This window comes from Podarcis melisellensis, assembly GCF_964234715.1.
Source record: "Podarcis melisellensis genome assembly, chromosome: 12".
Classification (NCBI taxonomy): Eukaryota; Metazoa; Chordata; class Lepidosauria; order Squamata; family Lacertidae; genus Podarcis; species Podarcis melisellensis.
In genome coordinates this window covers 10,070,706-10,097,654 of record NC_138544.1, presented here as the reverse complement: position 1 = coordinate 10,097,654, position 26,949 = coordinate 10,070,706, and the positions used below count along the sequence as shown (strand labels likewise).

The 26,949-nt window shown below is 42.0% G+C and overlaps 1 protein-coding gene across 1 annotated transcript in view; it reads left to right on the top strand.

The window, feature by feature from the left end:
* Positions 1 to 17,348: 17,348 nt before the first annotated feature.
* ARPP21 (cAMP regulated phosphoprotein 21) overlaps positions 17,349 to 26,949 on the top strand; it is a 237,674-nt gene continuing 228,073 nt past the window's right edge. Inside the window, exon 1 of the mRNA XM_081931048.1 lies at positions 17,349 to 17,484. The gene's annotated coding sequence lies outside the window, so the exon portion shown is untranslated. The remainder of the gene's footprint in view (positions 17,485 to 26,949) is intronic.

The following is a 26,949-nucleotide window of genomic DNA, read 5'->3' as shown; positions in this document are numbered from 1 at the left end:
TCTGCCCTTTTTATAATGCTATATATCTTTGTGTGGGTGCAATAATTCTCCCTCTCCCACTGTGCTTAAAATATTCATTTATTGCTAAATCACACTTCCACAGAAAAGCAGCTGGCAAAACATATTTTTAAAATCGTTGCCACCACCATAATCAGTGAACCCAAGAGCATCACTGCAGTGGCATCAAGACCTGCTATCTCTCCCAGCCCATCTAATTCTCTGCTGCCTCATAGGCTGTAGAGGAATATTGATCACTCTTGGTCTCTGAAATCCATGGGAATGGCACAGTTACTGGATGAATTTGTTTTCAACCCTAGAAGCTGAAATGGTTGACAGATGTTTGGAGGATTTCTTGTCTCTGGACCAGTGCTTCATCTGTTCAGAGTCATTCAAAATACAAATACCAGGCTGGCATCCGTGATGTATTCTTGGAACTGGAATGCCAAGTGAGAAATATATTTAGAACGGCAAGTGCTGAGAAAAAAAGTTTTCATGCAGCCTCTAAAAGAAGTTCATTTAAGCAGAGCTTTAAATCTAAATTTTGCACAGCTCAATAAATTGCACGAGATGAGAACATCGCATGAAGACCTTGAGCACTGTGCGAATTCCCCATGGTGGCCAGACAGCGATAAAATGGTCTGGCAAATAAACAAGAGTCTCCACTTCTCCCCATCCTTCTTTTCCATTGTGAATTGATTAATTTTCACTGCACTTAATGCTATACGGTGCTCCCCCCCTCTTTAAAATTGTATCCTAGTGTTGTGAGTGTGATGACACTCTGCTGTAGTATTAGCATGTCAGCTGCTGACAGCCCATGAAAAATGCTAATGCTGTCCACAAATGGATCAGTGCAAATGCATTTAGATATGACAACATATGTTTACACAGGAAAATGCTTTGCCCTGCATTTAAATCAGGCCTCATACATACCCTAAAGCAGGAGCAAGGAACCTGTGGCCTTCCAGACCAGTGTTTCCCAAACTTGGGTCTCCAGCCATTTTTGGACTACAACTCCCATCATCCCTAGCTAGCAGGACCAGTGGTCAGGGATGATGGGAACTGTAGTTCAAAAACAGCTGGAGACCCAGGTTTGGGAAACACTGCTCCAGACGTTGCTGGACTCCAACTCCCATCAGGCCCACCTGATAGCCAATAAAGGGGAATGACAGGACTTATAGTCCAAGAAAGCTTCTCCTCCTCCCGGAGGGGAGGGGTTGTGAGCAGGAGACGATTCCTGCGTCATGCAGGGGGCGTTTGCCCCCTGCTTCAATTCCAGGGCTGGCGCACCACGCCCCTCCCCGGTTGGGCATCCAGTAGGGAAGCTCGGCGGGGGCGTGGCTTGCCATTCAAATGCGGCCGCACCAACCATCCCCGCCATTGCACACAGATTTTCTTAGTCACCCACCCTCCACTCCCTTTTAGAGTTAGCTTTCCTGAGACTTTGCTATGGACCTCTGGTTGGTCGCCTTATTTAACCAGGGGGCCTGGTAGGAATTTTTTCCAATTGCCTAAATTGGCCCGGCCTCTTGTTTTTTTCGTAGCAACCGTTACAACTTTCGTGGTATTTGGCGGTTAGGCATTGGAATGTGTCATTGGTGTTTCGGGGGGCTAGGTTTGGCCATCGCCTACCCCGACAATTTTGGGGATCCGGCGGTCGTGGATCCTGTCCGATGCCCATGTGGCGAGGGCCATGGCACGACCCTCGGTGACATCAGGAGAGAGCCTATTGTTGTATTAGCATCAACAGCTGGTTAACCCCTCCTCAGACTCACCCCTCTACGAGTGGGAGGAGTCTAAAGTTCCGTGGTCCAATGCCTAAGCCAATACCTTCTCACATGCTGTAATCAATAAAGTTGTGGCCTTTTCCTTACCCATTAACCTTACATACTGTGTCCTCGTGTCTTTATTACCCAAGCGGGGATCGGGTCCTCGAATCACAATAGCTGGACTACAAGTCCCATCATCCCCAACCGATATGGTCAAGGGTCAAGAGTCGAGCTTGGAAAGTTCATTTTTAAAAGTAATGCATTCAAGTTCAACATGTCCAAAAAGGAACTAACCCCATTTTACATTTGTCCTGTCTACCAAATTAACTAGTTTGGCTTAAGTTCAGTTCACAGTTCATCCATATGATTGTTGGCCATTTTTTTGCCACATTCAGAATGTTACAAGCTGCTGTGGCTGAAAGCATGAAATATGCTTAAGAAGACAAAAAACAAACAAACAAAAAAACACATAAAAACATCAAAGTGCTTTCTTTAAACACACAGCAATATAAATTTTAGCGTTTCCATTTCAGCAAATTAAACTACTATACTGAACACTCCAGACCCTGGCTTCTACCTTGTGTGTTCTTCTAGTTACCTTTAACTTTACAGAAAGTCTGGAAGGAATTAAAGCATTATTTATTTGTGCCATCCGCTTGTAGCCACAGCACTAAGGTTCATTAGATAGATTGAAGAGCTGACTCTTGACTTCAGAGGAAGGAAGCAACAATATTTTAAATTAAGCTGTCTACCGGGCCTGCATCCTTCTTGTTTGTATCTCTCCCATCTAAGCATAAATAACCAGGAAATAGAAGGCAGGTAGCATTATAAATTGTCAAACTACACATTTGCCTCATGTTCAGCATTTGTTCTCTTCTTCACATATCATCCATTTTAAATTAAACTTCCATCAGCCTGTAATCTTGCTTCTAGAAGATGCCCGACACTTTTAAACAACAACAGCCCCACGCACACAGAGGTGTTTACAAGGATAGCTGTAATTGAAATGTTCAGCACCTAAAGACCAGTGTTATTAGCAGAGGTTGCTATCAAGTTTACAAAGGAGGTTTTGGTTTGTTTTTTTGCTGCTTTTCAGAAAATACGAGAAATGTCATCTAATAAGGCCAAGAGGGACTGTGATACACTGCAGAGTGACTGAATGAGGTTTGTTTTTACTCATTATAAAGTTCAGACATAGTTTGTCATATGTGCACCTCATAATAATGCACATCTATGAAATGAGATAAACAAAGGTTTAAAATAACCTAGCTTACTTATGACTATCAACATTATTCTCCATAGGGCAGTGCACTTTCTAGGGTGCACTTTCAGTTTACTAAGGTGGCAGTGCAGAGTAAATAAGTGTGTGTTACAGAATACATCCCAGAATCCTCTGGAACAGCTTGGTTAAAAGCCACGGGGATGAGATGAGATTATTATCTCACCTCTGAATGAAGACAAAGGCTTTTGATGGATACAGTGGTACCTCGGTTTACAGACATTTCAGGTCACAGATGCTTCAGCTAACCCAGAAATATTACCTTGGGTTAAGAACTTTGCTTCAGGATGAGAACAGAAATCGTGTTCCAGCAGCGCAGCGGCAGCAGGAGGCCCCATTAGTTAAAGTGGTGCTTCAGGTTAAGAACAGTTTCAGGTTAAGAACGGGCCTCTGGAATGAATTAAGTTCTTAACCCGAGGTACCACTGTACTTTACTCCATTTCCTCATTTCTAGATTTGTATTCTGGCGACAGGCACGGTGAATGGGATTCTCAGTTCTGAGGTCAAAGTCACAGGTTAAAACACAGCCCAATCCTGTGTTTGTTTACTCACAGTTAACCCTCAATTTGTCAACTGGGCATACTTCCTAGTAAGCATGCATAGGATTGTAACCAGTGCCAGATTTACGTATAAGCTAAAGAAGCTTTCGCTTAGGGTCCCACTCTCTTGGTGGCCCACCAAATATTTAAAGAAAAAAACCTGGATGTACATTTCCAAAATATAAGATAAAAAACAAATAAAATACAGCAACAGTGTTTTGTGTTGTCTCCTGTGATGTAAGTAATGGGCCCAGCCTGCTCCCTAAAATATCACTGGTTTACTCATTTCTATATATAGGGTGCCTATACAGTGGTACCTCAGGTTAAGTACTTAATTCATTCCGGAGATCCGTACTTAACCTGAAACTGTTCTTAACCTGAAGCACCACTTTAGCTAATGGAGCCTCCTGCTGCTGCCACGGTGCCGGAGCACGATTTCTGTTCTCATCCTGAAGCAAAGTTCTTAACGTGAAGCACTATTTCTGGGTTAGCGGAGTCTGTAACCTGAAGCGTATGTAACCCGAGGTACCACTGTATTCTGCATGGACTGGTTGCACGGCAACATGTGCAAATAGCTTTAGACACCTATTAGGTCCATAAACTACCATATAGCATATATTCAACACACAAAAAACAGTGACAATTTGTTGTTGACAAAGGACAGCTGGACAAATAAAGGGCCTCATTTCCTTCAGTAGCTTAGGGCCTCATCAAACCTAAATCCGACCCTGATTGTAACCCCAAAACACTCAAACACGCATACCCTCCAACATTCCTCAGATGAAAATATGGACATTCCACACTCACCTTCCCAACCGACCCTCCTCGAACTCCCATTTTTAGTTCCCACCACTACCACCATGAGCATTTTCTTTCAGAAGAAGGGTGAGCACCACCACCGTGCCAATGGGACACAGCACACACACCCTCCACTGTCCTGAGAAAACCCCTGAATCCAGTCATGGCTCCCCCAAGAGAATCCTGGGAACTGTAGTTTGTTATGGGTGTTGAGAATTGTTAGTAGACTCCTATTCCTTCCATATACAATTTCTATAGTTCCCAGTGTAGCACCCTGCTTGTGGTTAACGCTTAGCTGGAATGAAATATTCAACATAGCAATAGAGAAATTAAAATAATAATTTATTTGTCAGACAAATAAATGATAGGTACAGTGGTATATGGTTACCAAAGCTCTGCCTGCCCTCCAGCCCTGATGGCCAGCACTTATATTTCCTCAGCCCAGCCCCCTTGCTCCTCCTTTGGCTGCCTCTGTCCAATCAGCCTGGTTGAAATTCCTATTGGCTGTTTGCTACTACCAATCATAAAAGATACACCCATTTCCTATTACCTTCTATGGGAGACAAAGAGCTATATTTCCTTCTATCCATAAATGGCAGACAAGTAGCCATATATCTTACATTTGCCTCGACAAGGCACCTTAATTACCAGATCACCTTTTGCCCCTGTTGCCCCTGCATTCCAAAACAAATGGCTAAAACAGATGGCTCATGATATTATTTTCTGTTAAACAATAAATCTTACTATTTACCAACTCTTAATTAGTGTTTTTGCAGCTTGATTGTATTCTGTAATATGTAGGGTCAGTGTAACCTTTGCTCCCAGCCTGTATTTCCCTTTTACAACTTTGAGAAACTTGTCTCCTGCTACTGCTATAAATCAGGGGGGCCCTATTCAGGAGGATAAACAACTGCCAAAGTACTTAGCCAGCTGCTTTTCTGCCTGGCATGAAACATACAAACATTTGCAAATATATCTTTAAGCTGATTTTAAAACACAGGCCTTGATCAGATGCCTCACCAGGGGAGAGGGGTTGGCTGTCAAACCACTCTTCTTATATTTATGTAAAGGTAAAGGGACCCCTGACCATTAGGTCCAGTCGTGGCCGACTCTGGGGTTGCGGCGCTCATCTCGCTTTATTGGCCGAGGGAGCCAGCGTACTCTTTCCGGGTCATGTGGCCAGCATGACTAAGCCGCTTCTGGTGAACTAGAGCCTCACACGGAAATGTTGTTTACCTTCTCGCCAGAGCAGTACCTATTTATCTACTTGCACTTTGACATGCTTTCAAACTGCTAGGTTGGCAGGAGCACGGACCGAGCAACGGGAGCTCACCCCATCGTGGGGATTTGAACCGCCGACCTGCTGACCAGAGTCCTAGGCTCTGTGGTTTAACCCACAGCGCCACCTCCGTCCCTTTCATTTGTGTTTGCATGATTTGCCATTGTCTGAATATTTTAGGCTGCAAACATTTATACACTTACCTGTAAGTAAGTCCATTGAACTTAATGGGGCTTATTTATGAATCAACTTGTATAGAATTGCATTGTCTGTGCATTTTTATATCGCTTCATTTTGTTTTAAACACAATTTGAGAGCTTTGTAAGGGGAATGACGGCAGAAAGAATGGAAACAAACCAGGCTCAGGATGAATACCTCTTAGAAAATTCTTCTCGTCATCAAAGCTCCTTTGGCTTCAGACATTTCACATGAGGAGGAACATCTAAATTCCCTTTGAACATTGATTTAGACAAAATGAAGTGATTCAACCCCATGTACAATTTTATTCCAGCTAACCTTTCTGATCTTTTGTAACTATTGCATTTTGGCAATTCAAGCCACAAAGCCATTTTACTCATTAAGGCCATTATTTTGCCGTTAACAATAAATGCCTTTTGTTTGGACCCACGTTGGGACTCAGTGGTTGTCCCTGAACCTGTAATGAATATGCAAGACGTGTGGGGTTAAAGGCTACAACTTTATTGAATCATAAAGGGTCTGTCAGAGGACGCAACTTTTAACTGTGTGGACCAGCTGTCCTCCTGGTTTTTACCTGGGTAACGCCAGCCCAGCCAAGGGCACTAGATCAGATGGTTAACTGAACACTGCCTGTTTTTTTTTTTTTTGCCTAGTTGCTTAAAATATCACCTAAGGGGACATAGAAGAGGTCCATTCCTCCTGCTGTCTGGCATTTGGAGGGTATCTGCTTCCTGTGCCCCAAGTTTGTCGTCTCCTCTTCACTCAGCTCTAATTTGTTGGTGATATGGGTTGGTTGAGTTGAACATGAGTTGATGTTCTTGCAGGCTCACAGCAATGTGCCCTGCTAAATACCTCCATGTTGCTGCTATTCATAATAGGCACCTCCGCTTTAGATCTGCAGTATGGACTAAACAAACAAACAAAACCAATTAGGGAGCATGAGTCAGAAAAAATCCTACTACAGTCATACCTCTGGTTGCGAACATGATCCGTGCAGGAGGCACATTCGCAACCCTCAGCGTTCGCAGCCTGAAGCACCACGTCTGCTCACACATGTGATGTGATTCGGTGCTTCTGCGCATGATATCCTTTTGCAATTCTGCGCATGCACGAGCACCAAAACTGGAAGTAAGCCATTCCGGTACTTCCGGGTTCGGCGTGGTCTGCAACCTGAAAACGCGCAACCCGCAGCGTTTGTAACCCGAGGTATGACTATACGCAGCTGCTATAAAAGGCAACTGGCTAATCCTACATTGCTTATAGGGGTACCATGCTGGCCATGGAAGAGGAAACGGTGGGAATGGAGCCAGCTTACAAAAGCTGTTTGTGCATCCCCATGTTGACATCCCCGTGAAGTTGAGGGAAAGTGTGTCTGTAATGGGATGCACCCATTAGAATGAGCAGTAGCAGGATTTACTTGCCGATTCCCCAACGTAACTGGAGAAACTAATGTTACAATGCTCCTTTCCCACAAGTTGCCAAGATTCTGTATAAAATATCTCAGGCGATTAAGCCTCTGCAGTCATTCACCTGTCCCATCCTGGCCGCCAGCAATCCACGCGACGCCACTGAGGTGGTCTAACTTCTAGATATCCCAGTCCCAAGCCATTAACACCAGCAACTGAACTAGAAACCAAAGTACTTGGTTGTACTATTGAATACTAGTGAGACTTTCTCAAAATGTGCCCTTCCCTGTTGACAGTGTTGTATCTGTACTTGAACCACTTGAAGTTTCATAATAACCTTCAAGGGATAGCCCCATGTAGTCAAACCTAGTTGTTAGCAGAGTATGGATCACTGTAGCCAGACTCTCTCGGTCTGCAGGCTTAAGGAAGTGAAAGGCTTAACTGAGGTAATCATGGCTCCTCACTTTAAACCATAGGATTTTGATACCTGTAGTACATGTGAGTTCTGGTTGAAATAAGGTAATATTGTTGATAGTTTTTTTAACAGACAGCCCAATTTCTTCTAATTGTTTTGTACATTTTGACAGAATATTGTTATTTATAATTATTGTAAACTGTCCCGAATGGTGTATTACACTCAGGGCTTTTTTTTTTTTCCCAGCCGGAACTCTCCGGAACTCAGTTCTGACACCTCTCAGGTGGGAGCCATTGCCATTATAAGAGAAGAAGGGAGGAGTTTATGGTGAGTTCCGGCACCTCTTTTTCTAGAAAAATAGCACTGGTTACACTAAAAGAGCGAAATATGAATGCTCTAAAAAGCAAATAATGGGGGGAAATAAAAATTCTTAATGTGTTACAGGCCCAAAGCATGAACAAATGATTCATTTAAGGGGAAAGCGGAAACTAAAGACTCCTCTAGGAAAACACGTAACTGCTTAAGCCACTCAAGGGAAATTTGCATTTTGACATCCCTCATAATACTTTACATTCAGTGCAGGTGGCTATTCCCTGTGCCTAATAATCAATAACATTGTAATAAAAAGGATATATCTGTAGCAGTGGTAACCTTACCCATATAGCCAAACTGGCCTCACACAACAAAATTCACTTCAAATCTCACTTTGGGAGAAATTCCAGTTGTAACTTTGAGAAGGGGGTAATCTAAAACTACTTTTTTTAAGATAGCTACTTCTTTGCCTTTGTTTTTGCTTCTACCAAACATTTTTTTCTCTCTGTGTGTGTTTATGGATATTTAGCTTTAGCGTTGCAGGAAGAAAAAGGTTCCCGAGGGAACGCTTCTTTATTTCAGGCATGCTCAGATGTTCACACAGCAATTCTGGTTTGGAAGGGAAAATGCACGTAAAAGCACTCTTCGGGGTGATGTCAATGTCGTTCCCAAGAGATAGCAGCCTGTGTGATGAGAAAGGCTAAAGACTGAATGGCTACAGAGTCTAAACTTTGCAAACCACACTTCTCACCTTTAAAGGCACTTGCGGGAAACAAGAGTGTGAAGACTTTGTGTGGCAGGAATGAACTTTGCTCAGCTGCCACTTGTGAATTTATCTCTACTGTCGCTAGCCAGAAGATTTGAGCTACAAGGAGCTTTTTTAATGAGCACAGCACTTGTGAAGTTTAAAAACATAGGGATGTGTGCACATGAGGTATAATAATACTACTACTACTAATAATAATAATTTTATCGTTTCCCCAGCCACTCTGGGCGGCTCCCAACAGCATATTAAAAACACAATAAAACATCAAACATTAAAAACTTCCCTGAATGGGGCTGCCTTCAGATGTCTTCTAAAAGTTGTATAGTTCTTTATTTCCTTGACATCTGGTAGGAGGACATTCCACAGGGAGGGCACCACTGCCGAGAAGACCCACTGCCTGGTTCCCTGTAACTTTGCTTCTCGCAGTGAGGGAACCTGCAGAAAACCCCCGGAAGAGGACCTGGCTCTTACTATAACTTAAGGACTTAAATTTGACACCTCCTAAGATAGGTGGATTCAAGAAGGATCCCTCTGTGTTGGAGAAGCTACCTTGTGCTTTGGCAAAATGTGGGGTTATTCACCTGGCTAATGCTTCTGAGTTAAATCACCTGAAAATCCACATCAGGCCATTGATGGTGGTGTTTTAAGCAGAAGGGAACACCTGTAAAATTTACATGAAGTGAAGAAGCAGTGCTTTTTTTCAGCCAGAACTCACCAGAATTTGGTTCCGGCACCTCTCAGGTGGGTACCATTGCCATTATAAGAAAACAAGGGAGGCGTTCGTGGTAAATTCTGGCACCTTAGTTGTAGAAAAATCACATGGGAAGAAGGTTCTATAAAAATGAAGGACCCAGAACCTACCATTACCATTTCTTAATGAGCCAAACATGGGTGTTAAATGGAGGTGTATTTTTGACGCATTCTGTGTTTTATGTATGATTTTCCAGCTCTGGAACAGAAGCCTGGCTTGATGTCAGTGTGATCAAAATAGGGATGGATGATTTTTGCTAGATTCCGAATCAGACCTTATGGACAAGGATGAAGATGCTTACTGTATATTGGTCCTATGAAGCCCAGTGAGACTAATACCAGGTGAATTAAAGAGACAGGGACACACATGCACATGAATACAGCTCCATCGTGCGATGGGAGGAAGGTTGGAGGACAAAGAACTTGAAGTGCTAAAAGGGGAATTTTGTTTCATGTGATGCTTTAGCTAACATAATACAGAATCGGGATGTACAATTCACATGCATATCTTTCAGCGTCTGTTTCTCTCTCACACACAATACAAACCTATCCACGAAGAACCGCAGAAGTAGCTGGAAAGATGAACAGAAAAGTATAGGATGGATCCAGCAGGGGTCTCTTTCTGTTCCTGATGGTGGGAATCTTGAGGGACTGCAAATGGTCATGTTGGCTGGAGTTGATAAGAGTTGGACTCCACCACTGTTTTAATAATAGAGCTGCCTTGTCAAGTCTTCCATCCAGATTCTGCCCTTAGGTAAAGGGACCCTGACCATTAGGTCCAGTTGTGGCCAACTCTGGGGTTGCGGTGCTCATCTTGCTTTACTGGCCAAGGGAGCTGGCGTACAGCTTCCGGGTCATGTGGCCAGCATGACTAAGCCGCTTCTGGCGAACCAGAGCAGCGCACGGAAACGCTGTTTAGCTTCCTGCCGGAGCGGTCCCTATTTATCTACTTGCACTTTGATGTGCTTTCAAACTGCTAGGTTGGCAGGAGCAGGGACCGAGCAACGGGAGCTCACCCCGTTGCGGGGATTCGAACCGCCGACCTTCTGATCGGCAAGTCCTAGGCTCTGTGGTTTAACCCACAGCGCCACCCGCGTCCCGATTCTGTTCTTGCTATGGCCTAATTAGCTGTAGGGATTTTTTTTAATGATTGGAGGGTTATGATGAGCCAACCCCCAAAGAGTTGCTTATTTCATATTAATTTATCAGTATTAGCCCTGGAAGAGGTTAACTTGGGAGTTCATTAGACTGTGAACTTGGTACAGTTTGCCAAGTTCTGCGGAGGTATGAAATATTATTTCCCACATCAACAGAAGCAAGAAATGACAAATCCTATGAGAGAGCCTGCGGTCAGAAGATGTGTAGCTCAGAATTGCTGGACTGTGAGATTTGGAAGTGCAGGCTGCTGAAGCCAAATGTCTAGAAGTTTTCTAGTGCACAAGGTGATTTTGAGGTCCTGAACTTCAAAGAATGTGTGATACTGGCTAAGCAAGACTCCTCCAATTATCAGGCCTTTGGTTTCTTTCACTCATGATAAATTGGCTCAGGATCTGACTGGGGGACAGCATCTGTTCCTATGGCCTATTTTATGATACCTGAGGTTCATAAACATGGGGAAGTTAGCTGGATTTATTGCATTTTTTAAAAAGAATTCCATTTACTTTTATTTGTTGGCTTTACATAGGGTGGCCACATGTTCTACTTGGCAGGCAACAATCCACATTGGAAGAGCTGTGACAGGACAATCCTCTGTTTGCAAGGACTCCTATATCTGAAGAGCTCTCCAGTCCAAGTCCAGCTTAAGCCTTAAATCTGCCCATTCTTCTGCTGTTAGAGTGTGCAGTTAGCACCTGGACAGCAGACTAAGCAGCAGTTGTGCCGGTCACCAGGTAACAGGCCCCTCCGCTACAGTGAGAGGTATTTCTGTTAAAATTACAGCAATTAATTGTAAATTTACAGCTACATTTGTTAGCCTGTGTAAACTGTATGCAAATCAGTGTCTTCTTTTGCCACCTTTTTGGGTGATGCGTAAAGAACTACGTATCTTGGCTATTTGTGTCGCCAGCTGATATTTTCATTTTGTAATATGTAGAAGAGCAAAAAAATAACAGCAATCCAGCAACATTCAGTATTACCCAGCCCACAAGTAGTACTTAATTGATATTTAAAAGGGCATTTGTTTCAGCAAAACAAAAACCTTCTGCAAGCTTCTCTCACAAGAAAGAAAGAATACTCCTGAATTAATCGGAATAGGAAAGATCTCTACACATCAGATCAAAGGAGCCAATCCATCTGTTCTGAGCATGCTCAGAGTCATTTCTTGAAGGCCGTACCTACACAGTAGCAAAGCTCAGGACCCAGCTTCCCTGACCTGCCTCGTTCCATTTCTTTATGATTTCTTCACTATTCATGTGAATGAGCCCCTCTGCACACACTGAGTCTCTTTTTTATTATTAATTTTTAAAGAAAATTTTCTTTTACAAATTTAAATAAACATCTTCATATCCAATATAATACATAATTATTTTTGACTTCCCCCAGCTCCCTCCGCAATCCTCATATTTTTATATTTGGTTCGCATTTCCTTTATAATTGTATTGCCAGTTTATAAATCTTTACAGCTCTTTTCCCTATTACAATACCCTTTCTCCTCACAAAGCCTCTTTAAATCCAACTAGCGTTGTCTGTTCATCACAAATATTTTCCAGATAAATCATAAATTTTCTCCAGTCCTGTATGAACTTGTGATCCTTTTGGTGTCTAATTTTCCCTGTCAATTTGTCTAATTCAGCAAAGTCCGTCAATTTCCGTCTCCATTCTTCCAATGTTGGTAATTCTTCTTGTTTCCATTTTTGAGCCATTAAAATTCTTGCCGCAGTCACTGCGTATTGGAAAAGTTTATAATCAGTTCTATTAACTTCTCTTCCTGTGATTCCTAACAGAAAGGCTTCTGTTTTTTTCACAAAAGTATATTTAAATTTTTTTTTTCAACTCATTATATATCATTTCCCAGAAGCCTTTTACTTTCTTGCACTCCCACCACATATGGTAAAACGTCCCTTCCCTTTCCTTACATTTCCAACATTTATTACATGTCTTGTACATTTTTGCTAGTTTAACGGGAGTGATGTACCATCTATATACCATTTTCATGATATTTTCCTTTATCGTCGTGCATGCAGTGAATTTCATATTTTCCTTCCATACCTTCTCCCAATCTGCTAACTGTATATTATAACCAAAGTCCCTGGCCCAATGTATCATGACCGATTTAACTTCTTCGTCTTTTGTTTGCCATTCCAATAGCATGCACACACTGAGTCTCTTGTTTGTAAAATAAATGAGTTATTCTTGTTTATTTATACCATTTTTTTAATGGACAGGATGACTTTTGTATAAAAAATGTTTTTGTCACATTTCTTGAATTGGTTGACCTAATAAAAAGCTGATGGAATTAAGAAGATAGCAAAATTATGCTAAGAGGGGAGGAGAGAAATGAGACTTCTTCCCTCTTGCCCAATGCTGGGACATGTGGTGGTGGTGGTGATGATGATGATGACAACTCTCATCTGTCTGGGTTGCCCCAGCCACATTGGGCAGCTTCCAGCAAATTCAAACATCAAACCCAGTAAAACTTCAAACATTAAAAACTTCCTTCAGATGTCTTCTAAAAGTCAGATAGTTCCTTATCTCCTTGACATCTGACAGGATGGTATTCCACAGGGCGGGCACCACTACCAGGAAGGCCCTCCTCATGGTTCCCTAAGACCTCACTTCTCACAGTGAGGGAACCGCCAAGCTTTCCTTGGAGATGGATCTCAGTGTATTTCGTATTGACCAGCCAAGGATGCTGTGTGCCTTTGGACTTTTTGTAATCCCTGGACTGAAAATGATGGTGAAATGGAACACATAAAACACCAAGTGGATTTCCTAATATTACATCACTGGGGCTAGAGACATTTGCTTCTGGGTTGCTGGTTTTTTCCTGCCATGTTGGTAAAAGACTAGCAGTGATTCCATGTATCATAGCTTACTGGCAATCAAGGATTGTATCCAATGCTATAGAGCAAACCCATTGAAATTAACTGAGCTAAGTTAATCATGTTCATTAATTTAAATGGACCTACTCTGTGCAAGGCTAGTACTGGATTTGAGGTGGTCTGCCCTCCGTGATAGCACTGCAGCAGAAAATGAAAAGACTTGCAAAGGTTTAAGGGGGGAAATTGGCAAAAAGGTTTGAGGAATGTAAAAATGCTGTCCTTACAGTTTTGTGGAATCATTTGCTGCAAATGATGAATTCTGTTGGCAAATCACTACAGCTGAAAGATGATCACTTATTGATGGTTGTAGAATTTGCTTTCGTTGTTGAAGTAAGAAGTGATTTTCTGTCAATCGAAAAGGAACCATTTCCTTTAACAGGATATTTAGTCAGTCCTGATGAAGACACAGGCGAGGAGAAAGAAAAGGCTTTCTGGTAAAGTTGAGGACAAAAAAAGAGCCTGTTTTACAAGGGAAACAAAAATTAATTGTGGAAATTTAACACAATTTCCAGTTGCGCACCTAAAAAAAAAGCCTATTCAAATCAATTTTGGACTAATTCCAGGTGCTTTTTGTAAAGCACATTGATGAGGCAAGTCAAGACGACAACGACAACATCCAAAAATTACTGGCTATGTACTCAGAGGACATTGATTCTGTTGCTTTTGAAGATGAATTGTGACACTTCCTGCGTTTTGTCAACAGTAAAGACTTTATATCATCTAATTCTCCCACTGCATCTTACAAGCTTGTTATTAGTGCTTTCGAGTGCCACATTTCCACATGTAGAGACAATTCTTTTTTCTTTTAACATACCCACATCAAATGCAACTGGTGACAGAGCATTCAACACACATAAAAGAGTAGAAACAACAACTTATGTTCTACTATATTTCATAGAATCATAGAATTGAAGAGTTGGGACTCTAGTCCGGCATCCATGGCAGATGGCCATCCAACCTCTGCTCAAAAACTTCCAAGGAAGAAGAGGCCACCAGCTTCCACTGGAGTCCATTCCACTGTTGAACAGCTCTTATAGTCAGAAAGTTCTTCCTGATCTCTTTATGTGTAGCTTGAATCTATTGGTTTGGGTCCTACTATCTGGAGCAGGAGAAAACAAGTGTGCTTCATCTTCCATGTTACAGCCCTTTAGATATTTGAAGATCACCTCTGTCTCCTCTTATCCTGGGTTAACATACCCAAGTAAGTATAAGGAAGTTTCCTATGTTCCTTATTTAAAAACCATTGAGCAACAATCTTCCCAGACCGTTTCTGTAATAGTGCCTATGGAGGAAATATCCTTCACCAAATCAGTTGTATAGATTGTATAGATACGGTTTTTAAAGGTTACCATCAAATTATTTGTCAAGTGGCCATTGGTACACTTAGGGTTGCCATGTGTCCAGAATTTCCCGGATATATCTGGAATATATATATTTTCACTGTTTGAAATATGGCGAACCTTGTACACTTGACTTGAAAATGAATGTAGCAAATGAAAAGGATCCCGTTCTTCCATTCAGTTCCCTCCACAGACCTTGGATTTTCAACACCAGCTTTCTCAACAACCTGTTGACCTGCTTTCAAGCTTACTGGAACAAAAAATGTGCAAGATAGAAAGAAAAAATTGTGAACTACAACAATACAGAATGGCAACACCATGGGAAATGAAATGTGGAATAATGGAGAGGAATAGTGGGAATATAATTCTTCACTGCAGGCATGCTGTTGTTCTTTTAAAAGTGAAATCCTGGACATATCTGCTCAGAAGTGAGACCCTTTCAGTTCAGTGGAGCTTGCTCATGGCTATGGATGTTGGAGAATTTTGACAAAAACATAGAGGGAAGCAGAAATCGCTGTTGTTTGCATGTTGATCTGAGGTCAGGAATGGAAACCCATCAAGCAAATGTTATGTGTACTAGTTCACATAATTGTTGTTGTTTCTAAGTTCACAAATGCTACACAACTAATCAAGGGGTTGTTTGTTTACATAGTTTTGACATTTCCTTTACATGACATTTCCCTTACAAAGGTAAGTTAAATTGCGGACAGTGAGACGTAGTATTTGGCAGAAACTGAAAGGCAGCAGAACAGAAACAGAGCTGTTTGTGACAACTATATGTCAGAACTGAAAATGCTGCCTTCCTACATCCCTATTTGTGGGTAAGTAGAGAATCAGTGGGAACCAAATATTGGAGGAAGGAGAAGGAACTGGAATTTGGGAAGAGATCAACAATGTGCCCTTGCTCCCAGGGTTTAGGAACTGCCTTGAGGTATGCTGTGTGTAAGTAATTCAGAGACTACTCTGCCCTTACATACCCAACAGATTGCTCTGTTCTGCAGGAGAGGCCATCCTGCAGATACCATTTTATCAGCAAGATCATGAGGAGACATCCTGAAGGGTCTGGTCAGACCAGCACAGGGTGCAGTGGTGGACATAGGAGGAGTTGCCTGGTGACTCCTGGAAGAGGTCTTGCAAGTGGGGCTGTGCCATGTCGTTGAGAAACAGAGAAGCCACCCTGGGAGGAGATACAGATGAGAAACCAAATACCAGCAAGAGTCCAGGCAGCATAGACCCTTGTAGCATCATCCACTTCACCCTTGGTTCCCATTCCAGCCTTTCTTTCAATCCTGACACCCCCTCCAGAGCTGCCAATGCCTGCCCATAGTCTGTCCTCTCAGTCTGGTTTGGAACCACTGTTGTTATCACATAGGTCAGGGAGCCACAAACACATAGCTCAGGTTCAGCCCACCAGAAGGAGTTCCCATTTGCTTTCGAAACTGAAGTTGTGCCTGTCCCATATACATATAAAGGGACTCAATGGGACATGTCACTTGTTGGATCAACATTGTATAGGTTGCTGAGCCATGTATAACATCTATTTGAACCCTATTTTGCCTGTGTACCATACTGATTTGACCATTACTTTTGGGGGGCAGAATCCGTACTTCATATCAGAGTCAGGCCTTTAGTGTGGTGACACCTGCCCACTGGAGTTTGGTTCTTGCTAAAGACAACCTTCTAAATGGAGAGCTTTAATCTCAACTGATGCATGTACTGGATTTAAAGTAAGTTGCTGTTGTTATAGTAAGTTGTGTGTGTTTGTGTGTGTGTGTGTGTGTGTGTGTGTGTGTGTGTAATCTGGTTATTTTAAAGAATTGTTTGTATACATGCAATATTTTTATACGTATATGTTTTTATTATATTTTAAATCACTCCATAATATACCAAGGGAAACAATTTGCAAATGAAATAAGTTGTTAATGTTGTTTCCTAGAGATCCTTTTCAAAAGCCTTTGCATGCCTCTGGGAGAGTTGTGATTAGTGTGCAGAGGTTGTGGAGTGATGGAGGCAGGGGAGAAATGCAGCAGTTGAACTAGGAAGTATGCTTGAACTGGGAGAGTGCTCTCAGAAGACAGCTTAATTTTTTGATTCCAATTTGAGCTAGCAGAGTTCACCCATTACTAATGTTGCCCATTTTAAATGACCATCTGTAGTTTAAGTTGAAACAATATGGATGTAAACTCTTTTTTTTTATAGTGCTTATCTTTGTGCATCTATACAAATCTGCTTCTCTGTGCAGAGGCACTGACTTCCCCATTTTTTTAAACAGACATTTCATTGGTTAATATTAGCCGAACAGCTGATTGTCAAATGTGTACAAACCATAACAGGTGCTAGATCAACACAGCGCCTGGAATCTGGCACGGCCTGATATTGCCGCTGGCACAGGCCTCCACTATTCTATCAAGACATGCCTTTGCGACTTTCCTGTGGTGCCCTTCCCCTTACATATCTGTCTCGACTGCCGAAGGAACACATGCCATTCATGGTGCTTGCTAAAAGGCGGCCGGTGGGAGAAAGGAAGTCATAACTCTTTCAAAGATTGGAAACAAGCAACATTTCTTGGTGGAACTCACACTGTCTTCTCAAAAGGGTAAGGAGGCTCTTGTGAATGGAGGAATGGTGTTGAGGTCATAAAAGAAAGCTTCTGAAAGAGGGGTTGAAGGAGAAATATTAAATGTCGGTTGTGCAATTCTTTGAGTGTAGATTCTTTTTTTCGCAGCACATGGAATTCAGTTCATTCTTTGAAAAGCCACGCTGCCTTTTATACCTTTGCATTGAAATTGTGTATTATGCTGCCTCTCAAGGTTTGTGAGTTATATGAGGTATCTTGTTTTAGAATGCAAATTCCCCCTGCTATTCCAATGGTGACCAAGTGGTGATCATACATTTAATAATGATGAACAGTAATATACAATAATATGAACTAAATGGAAGGGGAACACCTGTCTTTTCAGGGCAGATGGCTTGAAAGCTCTCAGTCCCTTAAAGCCTAAAACCTGAAAGCTCTTGGTGGTGAAAGTAAAAATCATACTGGAGGTAGGGGCATTTAGGTTAGATGAAAACTGGGAGAAATATTGGCATCAGAAGGTGCCATATGGTTTTCACTACGTACATGCATTAGATAGATGAGATAGCTTCAGTGTGTAAACTGACACAGTATAGCTGTCATGGTATGATTGCTGCAGTATGCCGGCTCAATTGATTCAATTATTATATTTGTGATTGGTTTTTCAAGGCTGCTTTACGTGTGAATGTATATCACTGGATTATGCAATCTAAGATGATTGCCTACTTAAACAGAGAACAATCTACCCTTGGTGATGACAGGTGTTTGATTCAGAAAGAATCTATTTAAATCAGATATATTGGGAGGACATCTGGTAGGTATCTTAAATTAAGACGGAGGTATGGTAGAGTCAGGAAGCTGATCTGCATGGAGGTGTGGAATGGATCTTGGATGGAGTTTCATGGCCCCCAAATGTCTAGCTTGAGGGTTCTACTGCAGTCCGTGCTATCAGGGCTTCCCTAGCTGTACCCCCATCTAGAGAAAGTGGACTTAGCCGCAATTGTTCTTGACACTATTACATTCATGCTTGGCTACTGTAATGCACTCTATGTGGGACTGTCTTTGAAGATACCTTGGAAGCTTTGGCTTGTGAAAACTGCAGCTGCCTGGTTTCTTGTGGGTTCCAAGTTATTGGAGCAATTGGCACAACTTATGTACCAGCTACATAAGCTGCCAGTGTATTTGCAGGCCCAAATTAAATTGCTGGTTTTTAGTTAATGGTGGTAGTAATAATAATACTTAAATCGTTTTTGGGGGATGGGGGCGGACACATCAGCAAGTTAAAAAGACTTGAACGGTGTCCAAAAAAGTATAATTAACTTGCAAGAAAGTGCACAAATAAGAGAGTTAGTGTAAAATGACAGGTGGAAGGGGACTTGAGAATATCCAGAAGCACAGAGGAGGAGATTTCTTTGCTCCAGGTACTAATGGGTATCCAGGTGGGTCCTGAATGGCTGTTGGAAGCAGGGCTTGAAAGACCTTATCAAAATGAGAGTTTGTAACCTTGATGCAAAGCCACACCATGAAACTAAACGTAGAGGGTGTGTGGACAGGTATCTCTTAAAATCTACCTGTCTCCTTTCATTTTTAAGCTAAATTACGGAAGTTACACAATCTTGAGCTTTTAGCCATTTGTTTTTGAGTTCCAGAGACTTAGATTACCTAAATTTTAAAACAATTCATAGACAGCCAATTTTTATCCGAGCCTTTAGCTCAGTTCTAAATTTAAATGGCTGATTACGTTAAGCCAGACAGTGGGTCGTATTCCAGGTTTAGCTGTAACAGCTGAGTCATCTGATCTGACTAACTAGCCCTAGGATTAAGAGAGTGTTTCACCCCCTAGGCTCAATTATTGGCTGCAGCAGGGGGCAGAATAAGCACACTGTGCAGGAGCTAAGGTTATCTGTGTAGAGCAGGGTTTCCCAAACTTAGGTCTTCAGCTGTTGTTGGACTACAATTCCCATCATCCCTAGCTAGCAAGACCAGTGGTCAGGGATGATGGGAATTGTAGTCCAGAGCAGCCAGCGAGTTTCCAAGTTTGGGGAGCCCTAGTGTACAGGAAGAGAGACATTGTGGTAGAGCATGGTAAACTGAGAGCATCAGAGCTTTTTTGCTGGGAGAGTTTAACACGCAGTGGAAAATCCATTTCATAAAAAGGGGATAACACAGAATAAGTTATTACTATTTTCCTGTTCTTAATACCCCATTTTTCTCCCAAGCTGTTCAAGGCTGCACACGCACACATGGTTTCTTTCCCTTTTATCTTTAGAGCAACCCTGTGAAGTAAGTTAGGCCATGCTATAGTTCCTGAGCAGGGATTTAAACCTAAGCCAGCCCTGCCCTATTATTAGGAAATGTGAGGCAGCTGCCTCAGGTGGCAAATACTGCACAGCAGCATCAACACTGGAAAATATAGTTAGGAGGTCCCTCGAAGCTAAATTCAGGTTGTTCAGTCAGCAGTAGAAGACTACTGACACCTTGTTGCAGAGTGAAGTGTCCTGCTTCTGGTGACACCATGGTGAGTGGAAGAATATATAAAGGCAGAAATAGTGAAGCAATATTTGTTTGCTATAGCAGGGAGGCAGTGCCAGCCACACCCCACTTCAGGCAACAAAGTGTCTTGGCTGGCACTGCCAAGTGATAATTTCCTGGTAATACCACTTGTTCCATGCCAAGGGCCAACTGGAAAGGTATTGCTACAGGGTTTCATACGTCTGCTGGTAATTTGTATGTAAAGGCACAGTGAAGTTCACACCAGAGCAATTTAAAAAAACAACAACAGTGCTCTAATATCATGCATATACCCATATGAGATTTGATATTGCTGTGACTAACCAGGAAGGGCAGAAATCGGGGGGGGGGGGGGAATGGATAGCTCAATGAAAACGTCAACTTGGTGTGCAGTGGCAGTGAAAAAGGCAAAGTAAATGTTGGGAATTATTAGGAAATAAAACTGGCCATATTCTTTTAGTGCTATTTCTCTTGTTCTATTGCTTTTATGCCGGACTGTCAGTTTGCAGGGTTTCTTTATTTATTTATTTAGCTCTGTTAAATGTGATTTATTTGAGCATGTTATAACTTGAGACTGTGGCTGGACATGTTGCGCACACACACCCTTTAAGGTGGAATGGCTGAATATAAATGTTTCAGATATATGAAATACGATGCAGTCACATTTTGGGATTCAATTCTGGTTTCCTCACCTCAGGATTGTTTCCTGGGAAAGACAGAAAAGAGCAACTGAAATAATGAGGGATGGTGCATGCCATGGGAAGCTCTTAGGAGACCCACCCATCAGCAAGCTGGATGAGGCCATTGTTGTCTCTCTTAAACAAGACCATAATAGCCCAGGGAACTCCTGACTCTACAAAAGTACAGCTAACTTTAGCGCCACCTGGTGACTCAGCTGTATAATGATACTATCCACTTTGAGCATCTTAACTACAAGGGAAGGGTAATAAAGTGTTTGCAATTTTTTTTTTAGTTTGGAGGGGAAGATGATTAAGGAGTACACTATAGCAGTTTATAAATTTATCGATAGTATGAAGAGCTTACGGAGGAGAAAGAGATTTCTCTCTATCTCTCTCTGTGTCTCATTATATTAGTATTTCAGGCCACTCATTAAAATTGATAGGCAGAAGGTTGAGAATAGACAAGAAAGAAACACTGTTTCATACAAAGCATAGCTAACTTTAGAAACTGCTGCTGTGGGATGAGGTTCTGTGCAAAAGCTTTGCTGGCTTCCTTTGAAAGGGCAAGACCAATTTAGAATGGATTGGGCTTTCACCACGATGCATAAATCCCTAAATATCTGCCAGTTCAAGATAGCAGAAATGGACAAATGGGCAGATGCAACAGTTTTCAGCTTCTTGGGTCTGTGGAAAGTTGTAGGTGCTAGTGAAGGAGTCTTCAAAACTGAATTGGAGAGCCAGTTTTGAGTTCGGTCGGGCTCCAATCCTGGAGACAGTGGTGGCGTGCAAAAAGGAGCAAAAGAAGGCACAGATTTGCATAACTTTGCATATGTTAACTTTTGTGCCTAGATGCAGATGTAGAAATCAGGACTAAGTTTTAAGGAGAAATGCCATAGTGTGGAAGGTGACCTGTGCACCTGCTCTGTTGGCTGTTCAGATGCATAATAATAATAATAGTAATAATAATAATAATAATAATAATAATAATAATAATAATAATAATGTAAAGTAAAGGTAAAAGGACCCCTGCCCGTACGGGCCAGTCTTGACAGACTCTAGGGTTGTGCGCTCATCTCACTCTAGAGGCCGGCTTTATCTACTTGCACTTAAGGGTGCTTTCGAACTGCTAGGTGGGCAAGAGCTGGGACCGAATGACAGGAGCTCACCCCGCCGCAGGGATTTGAACTGCCGACCATGCGATCGGCAAGTCCTAGGCGCTGAGGTTTTACCCACAGCTCCACCCGCGTCCCTAATAATAATAATAATAATAATACATTATTTATATGCTATGCATCTGATTGGGTTGTCCCAGCCGCTCTGAGCAGCTCCCAACAAAAATAGTAAAAATGCAATCAAACATCATCCGTTAAAAACTTCTCTGTGTCTTCAAAAGGCTGTATAGTTATTTATCTCCTTGACATCTGACTGGAGGGCATTCCACAGGATGGGTGCAACTACTGAAAAGGCCCTCTGCCTGGTTCCTGTAATTTCACTTTTCACAGTGAAGGAACCACCAGAAGACCCTCAGAGCTGAACTTCAGGGCTGAACGATGGGGGTGGAGACATTCCTTCAGGTATACTGGGTCGAGGCCGTTCAGGGCTTTCAAGGTTAGCACTAACACTTTGAATTGTGCTTGGAAACATACTGGGAGCCAATGTAGTTTTTTTATGCTAACCATAGATGGACAGGTTCAAGGTCCTTCCTGCTCTCTCTTCTTATGCTTCTTCATCTTCAAACAGAGAACTCCTGCAAAAAGAGGATTGTCCTCTGCAAAGTAGGACAAGTGGCCATCTAAGCACTAAAAAGGAACTGGACAGTATTCATGTGGATCAGACATGCTGGTTTGAGCTCGCTGTATAGTTTGTTGGGGAATTACGAGTTAATTAAAAACAGCAGCTGATGTTTCCTGTATGTGAAAGAGAAAGCAGAACTCTGTGATTGCTTCGGGTTTAGCCCTAGTTGCGTGTTCAGACCCTGAAACCTCCCCCCCCCCAAATAAATTCACACATGACTCAAATTTTTGGTTTGGTTTTTGGCAGAATTTAGGCCACAACTTTATTGATTACAGAAAGTGACTGGTTGCATAGGCTCTGGTTCGACTAGCTCCCTGCATCATTGCAGGTAGCGCTGACCCAGGGTTCCAGCATAGGTCAGCCAAGGGTGAACACCTGGATAAGCGAAAAGCCAGGAATGGGCTAACTCTGCCACCCAAATGTCCCCCTGGACTCAGGCATGGGCACAACCCACTCTCAGGGGTTGACCAAACCACTGAGTCCCTGGATTCCTTTAACGGAATACCCTTCACATAGGGATGGCGAGAGCATTCTCCCATCCCTATCACCTGAACCAGAGCCTATCCGCAACCTTACAAGTTGTGACGATTTGCTACATGGCAGGCAAAACCCAAATGGCAACAGCCAATCAGCCAAGTGGGGAAAATTCCTGCCGTGCCCCTGTCCCAACGACAGATGACAGACGATGGCATAGCAAGGTCAAGCGCAGAGCCCTAAAAGTAGGGAGAGGTGGGCGGGTGTTCCGAATGCACGTGCCAAAAGAGGAAGCTCTGGGTCACGTGTATTGGCATAAATAGGTCCCTCGAACCATTTGGACTGCGTCCCATTGGCTAGATTGCACCCAGCTTTGAGGGACCTACCAATCAGGTGTTGTGGCTGACCAATCGTACCCACCCACAACACAGGGTGTCGGTTTGCCGGATCTCACCGCAATACGTGCCCTCTTTAAGGGAGGACCTAATTTGAGGTGTACAAAGAATTGGATAACATAGACAAACATGAAGATTTTGTTTAATTTTGCTTAATATGGAATTTCTGGCACTCAGAGCTTTCAGGGGAGGGGGGATGTCACCTGTTTTATGTTCAGTGAATTGCTGATTTAGGTCTGAAGCCAGAGGGCCTATCAAAACAAAGTTTACATTACAAACTCTCGACAGCTCTCTTATTTGATTCTAATGTTTGTTTTCACAGCATTTATTTATAGCTACAGTTTCAGAGAAAATTGATCTTTTAGCCATATAGTTTGTTGCATTATATAGTACATTACACCCCTAACATGCCCTGCCACCCTCTTTTTAAAATGTCCTCGGTATTTAGCTTGTAATTATTCTGCAGCTTTTCATGAGAAAAAGCAATTGCATTTCTAAGCGGAGCTGCTATTCTCCCCTTGCTTCTGTAAACACATTAGGTGGCCAGAATAATTCTAATTTGGTGATAAGCAAAGAAGGGGAATATTATTGCTGAATCCTTTGGTAATGCAGCTGCTGATTAACGCTGTGGGGGACTGCATCTTGATGCTACCGTCTTGAACAATGTTGGGCAAAATAGGTGCCTACGAGCCAAAACAGGCCAACTTTTATTAAAAGAAAGCCCAAATTTTGAGACTGGAATTGTTCAGACAAGAAAAATTGTATACATTTGCTTCCTTTCATTGTCTTATTTAAGCTGCCTCTTTTTGTTGCAGAACTTGTGATATCTTTTTGTGCCCCCCCTCCTATGTGTGTGTGTGTGTTTGTTTATGAGTGAGAGAAAAGGTTTGGGCGCACTGGGTTGTATTAAATGTCTAGAGCAGGAGTCAGCAACCTTTTTCAGCAGGGGCCAATCACCGTCCCTCAGACCTTGTGGGGTCTGACCGAACTATATTTTGAAGGGGAAAAAATGAATGAATTCCTATCCCCCACAAATAACCCAGAGATGCATTTTAAATAAAAGCACACATTCTACTCGTGTAAAAACATGCTGATTCCCAGACCATCCATGGGCTGGATATAGAAGGCGATTGGGCTGAACATGGGCCCCAGGCCTTAGTTTGCCTACCCATGGTCTAGAGGTTGGCAAGGAAGGCAGTGAAAGCCAGAAACCTGCACGGAAAAGTAATTGTTTGAATCCAAGACAGATTTGGATTCATCCACCTTTGGGAGCAGGTGGGAGGTCAGTTTTTAACCAATCCCATTTTGAACGTTGTGCAAAGGGTGCAGACTCTGAAAAGTTTATGGAAAAGCTCCCAAAGATATCTAGGTCCTCTCTTGCTCCTGATGATGTTATTGGAGCCCCTTGGGCTTAAATGATGTGACCATGACTGTTTTAAGACTATTTAAAATGCTGCGGGTTTTTTTTAGAAAATGGTTTGTTGTAGATATGTTTACTATCCTGGGCTCCTTTCTGAAAGAATGGCAGGATAGAAAACAACAACAACAACAACAACAACAACAACAACAACAACAACAACAACAACAACAACAACGTCTTTTTAGTTGCAGTGTCTCACCTTTTAAATGCCCTCTCCAGTGAGGCTCGCCAGCCACCTACTCTCACATCTTTTCAACAGAATATTTTCTCAGGCTTTACCAAGCTGGCTGAATTGATTTTTTGCTACCAAAATGTTCTGCTCTTCTTCTGTTGATTTTATTGTCTGTGACGTTATTGTTTTCTTGACTCTTAGTTGCCCCAGGAGTTTATTAAAAGGGAAGTCCAGCATATGATTAATAAAACCATGGGGCAGATGCACGCTCAGCTTGCAACATGGATGGAAGCAGGCTTTGATCGGGGAGCCCATGGCATTATTATTATATAATTAAAACTGCATACACTTATGCGAGAGCTGAATTATCGTTCACAGCTACCATATGGCATGAACTGTGAAGGGGAAATCATCCGGGATGTATAACACATACATACGCAGCTTTCGTGAGCCTTATTCAAACTCTTGTAGCTCCCCTCCAAATTCCTCAGTTCCAGCACTCAATGGCAACCTAGGGATGTGTGAAAGTGGATTTTAGCATTCAGTCAAACCATAAAATTCTATTTCTGTCTTCCGGTCCATTGGAATATGTAGCCTTAAATTGGTACATAAGTTTCTGCAGTTCTGTGTTGTATTTCCAAGCTCATTATATCTCGAGTCTTTGGAGTCCAATGCATATAATGATCACATAATTGCTTAAAGCAGCTAATTCCAATATGGCTTGCAATTAAGGTTACCAACAGTGTGACATTATTTATCTGGACACCAGGGGGAAAATAAAGAATGTGTTGGCATGGCAATAGAGGCTCATAAAGCTTAGAATCAGAATACAGGGATGGTTCAACATTTAGGGGAATATGGATAGGAGAGATCAAGATACACACTTGCAGTGGCATAATTTTAGGGTTTTTTTAAAAAAAGAGGGGGAAATTTTGCATTATATGTGGCCCATGATACTGTTAGTATTGTAATGTCTAATTCTAACATTGCATAACGTTGCGGGTTGTCTTTAATTGCTTAATTGATGTATGAGTATGGGAACTATTTAAATGTCTCCTCCTTCTCTCTCTGCTCTGCTGAAGAAGATGGATGTGAGAGTCGTCTTGTTGTTTTGTTATTTGCTTTATAAATAAAACCTTTGATGTTACTATTCCAACCACAGTTGCTTCTGCTGCATTCTGCTGTAAAGGACTGAGTTTACTATCTGCAAACGGGCATTTAATTCTCACAGATAATATGTGCAAAATTTTGCTAAGATGTGAGGCTCCCGCTTAAAATTTAAGAATCTGTTTTTTGTTTTTACTATTTTGTGAAATGGAAATTGCAGAAACTCAATCTTTTTTTCTTCTTTTTTTTTACAATCCTTATTTGACTTTGTTAAGGAAACTTTGAGATTCCCCAGCAACAAAGTATTGCCCTATTTGACCCAGGGGGTTAGGGGGTTGGGAGATAGATTTCCTCAGTTCACATTTTAATACAAACGATCTAATTCATACTTTCCAAACCAATGCATGAACTAAAACATAGCTAATCCTTTGAAAATTTCACTTTCCCAGATTAGGTGATGCAGTTCTCTAACCAGAGCATGATTACAGGAGAGAGAGAGAATATATTAAGGGATAGCACACATCTAGAATGCATATATTAGTAAAAACATTGTATAAAAATGCATTGTAGAGAAAATTGCTTGTGTTAACCCTGAACCTTATGCCCACAATAAGTTCTCACATAGGTATAAAACAGGTAAAGGACCTCTGACAGTTAAGTGAACCCAGAGCAGCACATGGAAATGCCATTTGCCTTCCTGCTGGAGTGGTACCTACTTATCTACTGTACTTGCATTTTGACTTTGCAAAAATGTGTGCATTAGGCAGAATTTGGGAGAAATTTGCACTAAAATACTGATACGTTTTCACGAGGGCTCGCTTTTTTAAAGTCACAAACTGATGTGGAAATGTGGAAAACTGAACTTAAGACTCAATAAATGAACTGAGAGAAATTGATATATTTGACATATAGACATATTTGTCTGTATACCGTTGG